Source organism: Zingiber officinale, chromosome 3B, assembly GCF_018446385.1.
Source record: "Zingiber officinale cultivar Zhangliang chromosome 3B, Zo_v1.1, whole genome shotgun sequence".
NCBI lineage: Eukaryota > Viridiplantae > Streptophyta > Magnoliopsida > Zingiberales > Zingiberaceae > Zingiber > Zingiber officinale.
The window spans coordinates 32733609-32744841 of record NC_055991.1 but is presented as its reverse complement, the minus strand read 5'-3'; the positions used below and the strand labels follow the sequence as shown (position 1 = coordinate 32744841).

The window sequence follows — 11233 nt, the reverse complement described above, 5'->3', positions numbered from 1 at the left end:
CTGATTGAAACTGAGTTTTTAAAAAAATATAATTGAAGAATTTAATTTTATAAAGACTAGTTTTAAGAGAATATTTGAAAAATAATATTTCAAAAACTAAGTTTGAAAAAACTTTTCTTTTCAAGATTTATTAAGTTTTAGATTTGAAACCAAAGACCAATTTGAATACTGAAAAAGATTATTAGAAAAAATATTGTGTTTAAGGTGGAGAAAGTAATTTTGGTGTTAATTGTTGGTTTAATCCTCCCCCTAAACCTGACATCTAAAATAGCTGTCTAACCAATTAGGTACTTACTGACCATCAGAAGATAGCAACTTTCACTTGGTTAGTCAAGTTAAGTTCATTGTGATCAGTTTAGCGGTTGACTGAACTGGATAACTTAACTTGATCAATGTATGTTTTGTATTTAACGCCCAGACTTATATCGATGGACTGACATAAGCATCTTAAGTCCATGCAATTGGCCTATATATCTCACCCCTTTCTATGTTTGTCAATCACAAGCAAGGTAAGCCTAGGGTGTTGGTGAGATGCTCAAATACTAATCCTGGGGGAACATGATTTCTAAGGAGATTTTTCTAGGCTAAGGCTAAAATTGTTTTGAAATTCTAAAGGTAGGAAGGTAAAAAATAAAACAATTTTGACCTAGAATTTAAAACATTCAATTTGAAAATAATTTTGAATTTTGAAAATTCTAGTCTATTAAACACATTCCTAACTTTCTACGTAGATTGCTAAATTCACTTTCAGGGAGTGGTTTTGTGAATATGTCAGCTAAATTGGATTTGGACTCAATGTATTTGAGTTCAATGTCCCCTTTAGTAACATGATCCCTGATGAAGTGATGCCTAATTTCAATGTGTTTAGTTCTGGAATGATGCACTGGATTTTTTGTTAGGTTAATTGAGCTAATGTTATCAATTAAGACTTTGACATTTGTGAGGTTCAAGTTGAAATCTTTTAGGGTATGCATCATTCATAATAATTGTGCAACACACTCTCCTATTGCTATATATTCTGACTCAGTTGTAGAAAGGGCAACACAATGTTGCTTTCTACTAAACCAGCTGACAAGTGATGGACCTAATAATTGACATTCGCCACTTGTGCTTTTGCGGTCTAACTTGCATCCAGCATAATCTGAGTCAGAGTACCCTATTAATTCAAAGTTATTAGTCCTAGGATACCAAATGCCTACATTTGTTGTTCCTTTAAGGTATCTAAAGATTCTTTTGACTTGAGTCAAATGAGATTAGCACAGGTTTGATATCTGGCACACATACTAACTGCAAATAAGATATTTGGTCGACTTGCAATTAAGTATAGTAGGCTACCTATGACACTCCTATAGTGCTTTAGATCAACTGGTTTTCCATTGGGATCATCATCTAGGATTGTGTTTACTGCCATAGGTGTTTTCATCTCTTTGGTGTTTTCCATTTCAAATTTCTTAAGTAATTCCTTAGTATATTTTTGTTGATAAATGTAGTTACCTTCATTTGTTTGATTTGTAATCCTAAAAAGTAGGTTAATTTGCCTACCAGACTCATTTCAAACTCGTGTTCCATCAAACTTGTAAATTCATCTAGGAAATCTGAATTTGTTGAACCATAGATTATGTCATCTATGTAAATTTGTGCTATAAAAATATCTTCTTTTATTAATTTGACAAATAAGGTTGGGTCAATTTGTCCTTGGTTAAATCCTTTAGATATTAGGTAAGACGTTAATCTTTCATACCAAGCCCTAGGTGCTTGCTTAAGTCTATATAAGGCTTTCTTCAATTTATAGACATAATCGGGGTGTTCCAGACTCTCAAACCCAAGTGGTTGTCCTACGTAGACTTCTTCTTTTATTAGTCCATTTAGGAATGCTGACTTAACATCCATTTGATATAGTCGAAACCCTTTGTGTGCTGCATAGCTTAGTAACATCCTAATGGACTCTAGTCTAGCTACTGGGGCATATGTTTCATCATAGTCAAGTCCTTCCACTTGATTGAACCCCTTAGCAACTAGCCTGGCCTTATTTCTTGTAATTTTACCAGTTTCACTTAGTTTATTTCTAAATACCCATTTTGTTTCTATTATTTTCTTATTCTTGGGTGGTGGAACCAGGTCCCAGACTTCATTACGCTCAAATTGAGCTAGTTCTTCTTGCATAGCTATGACCCAATCTGGGTCAAGTAGTGATTCGACTATGGTTTTGGGTTCAATTTTTGAGATTAAGGATATTTGACTTAGATTTCTGAAGGATGATCTAGTTTGAACTCTAAGATCTGGGTCACCAATTATTTGATCAGTTAGGTGATTTGGGTTGACTCTTATAGTTCTAGGGGGTTGACTTTCCTGAGGTTGTTCTTCTTCTTCAGGACTTAGAGTTTGGTTGGTTCCTTCAGAGTTATTATTTTGTTGAATAAATTCAATTGGTTGAAGTTGTGTTTGTTCTAGGTTTTGTTTGGATTCTTCAAATTTCACATTAGTAGTTTCTTCAATTCTTAAGGTAACCTTATTGTAAACCCTGTAGCCTTTACTATTTAGGGAGTAGCCTAGAAAGATTCCATTTTCAACTTTAAAGGTGAATTTTTCTAAGTGTTCTCTTGTGTTTAGGATAAAAATGGGAGACCCAAATACTCTAAAGTATTTTATATTGGGTTGTTTATTATGATAAACTTCAAAAGATATTTTGTTATGGCTTTTATTTAGTGTTGTTCTGTTTTGTACATAGCAAGCTGTACTGACGGCTTCTGCCCAAAAGTATTTAGGTAGGTTGTATTCATTTAACATTGTTCTAGAGGCTTCAAGTAGGGTTCTATTTTTTCTTTCTACAATCCCATTTTGCTGGGGGTTTTAGGGCACGAAAATTCGTGATGATAGCTATTTTCAAGACAGAATTTGTTAAAGTTATGATTTTTGAATTCTCCCCCATTATCACTTCTAATTCTTTTAATTTTTAAGGTCCTTTTCATTTTCAACTTGTTTACAAAAGTTTGTAAAAATTTCAAAAGTTTCATCCTTGTTTTTAAGAATTTTACCCAGGTGAACCTAGAGTAGTCATCTATGATTACTAGACAGTATAGGCTTCCATTTATTGATTTGACTCCATGGGAGTCAAATAGGTCCAAGTGTAATAGTTCTAGTATTGAGTTGGTTTGTGGGTGGATTTTGTCTGTTTACTTTGTTGACAAGCATTACATATGGTTGAATCTAAGTTAGGTAATTTTGGTAGACCTCTAACTAATCCATTTAGTTTACTTATATTTCTAAAATTTGTGTGTAACATCCTTCTATGTCATAACCAGGTTTCTTCTTTTTGTGTTAAGTGACACTCAATTGAAGAAGTGGTTAAGTTGATTGCATAGATGCTGTCTTTTCTAAACCCTTTTAGGCTTATGTTAGGGTTGTCTAGGTGTTTGATTAAGCATTCTGTAGATAAAAACCTAACCTTATACCTAGTATCACACAGTTGACTTATACTTAAAAGATTATACTTGAAATTTTCAACAAGTAGAACATTTGTAATAATAAAGTCAATTTTCAGTTCGATATTACCTATACCAATTACCTTGAGTTTGTTGTTGTTCCCAAAGACAACTGTTCCTAGGCTTTTATAGGTGAGCTCAGTGAATTTCGTGTGATCTCCAGTCATATGTTTGGAGCAACCACTATCCAAAATCCACTTAGTTTCCTACAATAGGTAGGAATTGGGGTTAGTTTAACTATTGGATTATGGTCATTTTTTTTAATAACAGTAAGTTGACTAAAAAAATAATTTAAGTTTTAATTTTAAAATAAATTTTTAAGTTTTAAAAAAATAAGTTTTAAGTTTAAAATAAATTTTTAAAGAAAAATTTAAGTTTTAATTTTAAAATAAATTTTTAAAAAAATTTAAGTTTTAATTTTAAAATAAATTTTTAAGTTTAAAAAGTTTAAGTTTTAATTTTAAAATAAAATTTTAAGTTTAAAGAAAAATTTAAGTTTTAATTTTAAAATAAATTTTTTTAAGTTTAAAAAATTTAAGTTTTAATTTTAAAATAAGTTTAAAAAAATTTTAAGTTTTAATTTTAAAATAAATTTTTAAAAAAATTTAAGTTTAAAATAAATTTTTAAGTTTAAAAAAATTAAGTTTTAATTTTAAAATAAATTTTTAAGTTTAAAAAGTTTAAGTTTTAATTTTAAAATAAATTTTTAAGTTTAAAGAAAAATTTAAGTTTTAATTTTAAAATAATTTTTTTTAAGTTTAAAAAAATTTAAGTTTTAATTTTAAAATAATTTTTTTTAAGTTTAAAGAAAAATTTAAGTTTTAATTTTAAAATAAATTTTTAAGTTTAAAAAAAAATAAATTAATTTAAATTTAATTTAATGTCCTTAGTCATCTCACCCGATCTATGTTTTCAATCAGGAAATCCTATAATTTTGTGAGATGAATTAGATTCAATTTTGGAGTTTGTTTTTAACTTGTGTTAGATTCAGGTTTAGCTTTAGGTTCAACAAATAGACGTTCTCTGGATAAACTTCTGGGCTATGGTGAGTTACTCGGACATCATTAAAGTAACCATGCCTTCGAGGTTTTCCAAATAGTCCTATCCACGGGACTTAGTACAAAACCTTGGTCTAACTGGTTAGGATTCATAAAGGGTAGTTTCGATCAATTCCACTTAGCCAAATGCACCAGGTCGAAGCCATATCTTCCTAGACATACATAGACTAAGCTTCCCTAACGTACTATCATCCAATATTTCACTAGTACCATTTTTCAAATTAAACTTGAACCCTTTTTAACTAATCATAATTACCCTGCCGGGTAGGTTGGTTAGGGTTACCCTGCCGGGTAGATTAGTTTTGGAGGTGCCAGTTATTCTGGAGGCTCCCCCTGAATTAATTACCATTTAATTTAACTTTGTTCTCGGTTTATGTCTATTTCTTTTATAATTAAATTTTACTTGATGATAGTTTACTTTTTGTTGAGTTTTAATATGTTTAGATTTTAAACCTTTTGGTTCAGGTTTGTATTCTGGTTTATTTGATTTATTTGACTTTATATAATATATTTTATCTTTAGGGATGTAGTATTGTTTAAGTCATACTTGCATGATTAAACACGTTTTCGGAACCCAAGCTTATTTTGTTGGTTTGTGTTGGATTATTAATGACTTGAATGTTTTATTTGAGCTTGACTTATAGCCAAGTCCGATTTTATTATAAGTTGCTTTTTGATTATTTAATATTAAATCTAAGTTTTTGGATCTTATTGTGAATTTTTCTAACATTTCTTTTAAATTATTAATTTCATTTTTTAGTGATAAATTCTCCTCCTCAAGTATTAGATCTTGAGTTGGATTTGAATTTTTTATTTGTTTTTTGAGATTTTGATTTTCTTCAAAAAAGCAACTCATTTTCTTTTTCTACTTTAACTAATTTATTGTTTAAGCAAGAAATAATTTTAAAAAATTCTTATTTAAATTTAGATATACCTCTTTAGGACCTTCGGAAACGAGTACAGACTCATGGCTTGATTCGGGTTCGGACCCGTCTTCCGATTCTTCCTCCGATTCTTCTTCGCGGGCCATCAGCGCGAGGTAACTCTTGTTCTTCTGTTCTTCGGCTTCCGATTCATTCGAGGAAGTGTCGTCTCACGTTGCTTTAAGGACCTTCTTTTTGTTCGTCCTTTGTTTCTCGTTTTTCAATTTCGGACACTTGTTCTTGTAGTGGCCCTTTTTATTGCATCCAAAGCATGTCACACTCCTCGGGTCGGTTGGAGAGTTGATGTGAGATCTCGGAAAATTTAATTAATAGGGTTATTTGGAAAATAACCTTATAAAATTTTTCGGAATTTTTAGAAATTTTCTGAGAATTTCTCTATGCTTGTACGACGGATTTTGAGGGGACGAATTAACGGATTCGGATTGAGCCTGTTTAGGATACCCGTTTAAGTGAGAAAATATTTCTAATTATAAATCTCTTTTTCCTTTTTCTTTTCTTATTTCCTCCCCCAACCCATCGCCGATCCCGATCCTTCTCCCTTCTTCCTCTCTTCTTCCCGATCTCTCTTTGTTCTCTCTCGCGGGCAAGCGACGGCAACGGGAGCAAGGCTCCAGCTCCGGCGATCCTTCTCCGCTGGCGTCGACGCCTATTAATCTCATATCCGGGCTGGTGTTCTTTCCTCTCCTCACTGTTGCCGATCATTTCTCGAGCCCTAACCTCTCAGTCGATGGCCGACCATCGCTCTTCATGAGGTCGAGTTAGCAGCGCCTGAGGTACACGCGGTGCCCTAGTTGAGATCTTGCAGTGGGTGCGATTGATTCCAATCCGTGTCTCCTCAAGTTGGATCGGATTGGGCGACACCTCCTGGAGGCAACCGATCGAGGTAAGGTTTCGTGTTCTGTGTGGGATATTGAGATGATCGTGTAATCGATTCTTCCTTTCCCTTGCTCACCAGAGGTATCCGGTTGGTGGACAGCAGCTGGATTAGGGCAGTGAGGTGAGGTGCTGTTTTGGTGGAGTATTTTCTTGATTCCGGCCACCACATCCCTGTCAACAAATTGGCACATCTGAGGCAAGGTTAGGTTACATTTAGGTGGTTGTTTGGATTTGGGATATCCAATCTTGATCTCTGTTCTTAATTGGATCAGTGGTCTTCCTGTTGATGATGTCTTAATCCGGTCCAGTGAGGAGGAATTCCAGTATCTTGCTGTGGTGTTCTTTGATCCAGTGATAATACCTTGTGTGGATCAACAGAAGGGAGGGCTAAGCATGAGGTATGGTGTAATTTGATTGTTTTTGATGGATGATCATGTGTAGGGATTTTGATACATGATGTAAATGCATTGAATTAGGATTATGAGTAGGTATTTGATCTTGGTTGTAGATCATAGTATAATTTTGATTACATGATCATGTGTAGCTTTGAATTAAGGTTATGTTTAGTTGTTTATGTGTAGAATTATTTAGTTTAGAATTAATCTAATGGAATGATGAGGGTTAAGATAATTAACCCTAGTCAACCATTGTATTTCTAATCTAACGGGTGATTAGGGATTAGGTAACTAACCCTAATTGACCGTTAGATTTAATTAGGTAGGTTGTGATTGATGTGATTAAGGTTTTGCCCTAATTTAGTATTAGGGATTTTATTTAGCTATTCATTTGGATTTAGCTAAATAAAATATATATATATTGTTTGTTTGACACAGGACTCTGATTCGAGACAGACGTCTCGACGTTGGATTTGGCGTGATACTACCTGCTATTCGAGGTGGGTACCCTTTGACTTATCTCTTGATAATGTCTTATGATATGCGCAGTTTATATATACTTACTAGTGTTGGTAGTTAGTATTTCCTTGGTTTAGTTTAGTTGATACCTATCATGCTTCTACTGTTAGTTGCTTTATATTAGAACTGGATGCTTTTATCTTTGGCCATGTGTATCTATGTTTATAGAGATGCATATGTATATTATAGTGCTCCACTATACCGGATTAGTTGCTTTACATGTTTGTTACGTGCTCTTGGATTCATGATACTTATATCATTGTTATATGTGATGTTCTTGGATTTATGCTATTTATATCATGATTATATATGTGTTTATCTTTTTGGCACCTACACATATGGAGGAGGATATGTTCAGGTATGACATACTGTAGCCGCATGCACCATATTGCATGATTGCATGCTGGGCGATTGACGACTCCATTATTGTTGAGCTCGTCGGCCGGCTACATGGGCCTGCATACAACGTGACCACTGCATGGGTAGTGGCACAGCACTCAGGGTGTGTATGGTAGGTTGCCCGGTGGTGCTCCGCTAGGACGCTCATGGGTAGCGTGACAGGAGCGTGGTAGCACGCCGGGGTCCCTCCCCGTAATTGTATACCGGGAGATGAGAGCATCGCGCTCCCTCACTATGTTTGAGGTAAGAGGATAGGTGTACTCCGACAGCATCCCGTCCACTTGGTCACTCATCAGGGGTAGTGACGGCAGAGTGCACGGTTGTCATAGCCCTACCCACTCGGTCTCGCCATTGCGTGTGAGACGGCTGAGCATGGCAGTAGGGGTGACCAGGACATGTCATTTGCATCATATGCACAGATTGCATTATTTATGATTGATGCATTTTGGTGATTGCATATGATTGACATGCATACAGGTTATATGCTTTTGCTCTGACTATTTTTATCTGTGTATGTTCACAGTCAGTTGCACAAGCCTCGCAGGTGAGTACAGTTTATTTCAGTTATGCATTTTCTTATTATTCTTGCTATAGACTGTACTTTATGCCTATTACTGGTTATTACAGTTTATTTCAGCTATGCATATCCGTTATACTGTTAGGAGACTGTACCGTAGGTTGTATTGTTAGGAAACTGTACTGTAGGTTCTATGGTTTAGGAGACTGTACCTTAGGATATTACTGGTGGTTATATGTTGCTGTACGTATCTATTGGATTACCTGCTAAGTTCTTTGAACTCACCCCGTTGTTACTATTTTTCAGGTTGAGGCCGTCGGGAGATATTCCAGTCGCTAGCCCCATTATCGCGAGGATTTTCTTTGTTGGATTATATTTTGCTTTTGCATCTTATATTCTTATATTGTGGGTTTGTATTGTGGACATTGAACATTCGGGTTTGCTACCTTTGTTTTCCGCTGCGGATTTTCTCATTACTTCGTGGATTTGTTTTCTTCGTTGTAGTGGAGTAGGATGTTTACATATATCTTTGAGGATTCTATATCGTTCTTCCTTATTAAACTGCGTGGATTGTTTATATGTTGAGCTGTGTGGAATGTTGATATAAACTGCGTGGTTTGTTTCTTATTTGTATTGTATTGTTCCGGTCGTGTGTGGCCGAGATATAGATATATGTATTCTGGATTCATATTGTCACCCGTACAGGGGAGATGCTGTCGAAATTTCTTCGGACAGGGACTACCTGGGGCGTGACAGTTGATCTTGTGAAGGTCCTTTTTGGTGAAACTCCTTTTCCTCCTGGTGAACATTTTCCTTACCAAGTTCACCAGGTGCTCTTCATCTTCAGAGTTCTGATCAAAGTCGTCTTCAGGTTCAGACTTGTTTTTTATCTTCTTCTTGGAGGAACCTGCAAACAAAGTTATACCTTTCTCAGCTTCGACGTTAGTTTGTTCGTGTAGTTCTAATTCACAAAACAACTCGTCTAATTTAAGTTTAGATAATTTTTTTGAAATTTTGTAGGCATCCACAATAGATGCCCACAAACTATTATGTGGAAACGCATTCAGTGCATACCTTATTAAGTCCCGGTTCTCCATTTGGTGGCCTATCGCGTGGAGCCAATTGAGGATGTCCTTGATCCTCGCGTGCAATTAACTTGCAGTTTCCCCTTCCTGTATTTTTATATTAAATATTTTATTTAAGAGTAAATCCCTTTTTGTTACCTTAGCATCGCTGGTTCCTTCGTGCAGCTCGATCAGTTTGTCCCACAACTCTTTGGCGTTCTTATGTAGTCCGACCCGATTTAGTTCTTCTCTAGTCAATCCGCACTGTAGGGTGTTGATTGCCTTGTTCTCTGTTGATGCCTTCTTTTTTAGGTCTGATGTCCAATCTTCTGGATCCAGTAAATTCCCGGAACTATCTACTGGTATTTTGTAGGGTCTGGTGACGCTTATCCACTGGTCGAAGTCCGTCTTGAGATATACTTCCATTCTCTTCTTCCAATACGGGAAATCGTCCCCGTTGAAAAGAGGAGGTCATACTGTGCTGAAGCCTTCAAGCTGAGACATTTTAAATCCTGCACACAATCAAACAAATAGACAGGCAAATTCCCAAGACTTGGTCTTGGATTAGCAGTGTAGGAAGAATTAAAAAAATAATAAATGAACTAAATTGGTGTCGCACCAATTTAGATTTAATTGCAACGAAAAAACTTTCCAAACAGATAATAATATCAGTTTGGAATTAAACGTAAGACTGAAAGCGAAAGAAAGAAAAGAAAATCCCCCCTTGTCTGATTGGTGGTTGCACCAAATCAAAGTGGTAGCTACTCTGATACCACTTGTTGGATCGTGATGTTTCGCTAGAGGGGGGGGGGGGGTGAATAGCGATTACGAAATTCGTTCGAAAAGAGTTACGCGCAGCGGAAATAAAAAAACAATGCTAACACAAACCAGTTTTACTTGGTTCGGAGCCTGTGTCGACTCCTACTCCAAGGCCCGCACACAAGGGTGTTTTTGGTGGGCAATCACTAGCAGTTCGAAAAATTATTACAAACTAAGTGCTGAAATGCTAATGAAATTAAAGCGATACCGGCAAGAAAATTAACCAAAGAAGAAAGAGCGCGTTGTCGGAGCTTTGTCAGCGTCGCAGGAGCGCAGAGAAGCAGGGCAAGCAGTAGAAGATCTCTCTTTGAATTGTTGTTCTGAAGCTCCCCTCTGACCCTCCTTTTATATGAGGCTCGGGGCGCCCCGGATCTCTTCCGGGCGCCTTGGTGAGACGTGGCAGGTCCAACCAGCGAGCTCCACGTGGCGCGCGCGATCTGGATAAAAATCACCTCCCGAGCACCCGGATCCCCTCCGGGCGCCCGGACCACCTTTCTCCAGAAACCAGCTTTCCTGCAAGACAAGGTTAGTCCGAGCCAAATAAATAGTGTATATCCTGCAAAACAGAGTGTTAGCATAGTTCATAAGTTTGACATAAAAAATATGACTTAGATTCCGTCTTTCCGAGATCGGAATCTAGTCACGATCTCGACTTAGAGATCCGAAATGGATCTAAGCCGGATCGACGCCTAATGTTCCCTTCCCGGGAACGCATCCTCACAGTCACTCCCTTCCAGTGACTTACCTTTCCTTACCTGCCAGACGTCCGGTCAGCCCTTCGACCTGTCTGGACTTCTGCCAAGCGTCCGATCAGCCCGTCGACCTGCTTGGACTTCTCACCAGCTATCCGGTCAGCCCGTCGACCTAGCTGGACTTCTTGCCAAGCGTCCGATCAGTCCGTCGACCCGCTTGGACTTTGTGCCAGACATCCGGTCAGCCCATCGACCTGTCTGGACTTCGTCTGCACACTCGGTCAGAGTGTTAGATCACAACAAACCTAACTTAACCCGATTTGTCATTCATCAAAACCTGAGTTAGACCGTTAGTGCTAACCGCACCAACAATTATTTCTTTTATTCTGGAGTGCAGATGTGCGACTGTCTCGTCTTCCCTAAGTCGCAGGCTGGTGAGCTGATTGCGAAGCAGATCTCGTCTAGCGA

At 36.8% G+C, this 11233-nt stretch overlaps 1 long non-coding RNA gene across 1 annotated transcript; it reads left to right on the top strand.

Annotated features, from left to right (window-relative positions):
* The first annotated feature begins 6250 nt into the window (after nt 1–6250).
* Nucleotides 6251–6742, top strand: LOC121968187. Its single transcript, XR_006107985.1, has 3 exons — nt 6251–6367; nt 6440–6561; nt 6633–6742. It is a non-coding gene; the product is annotated as an uncharacterized LOC121968187 (long non-coding RNA).
* The last annotated feature ends 4491 nt before the right edge of the window (nt 6743–11233 follow it).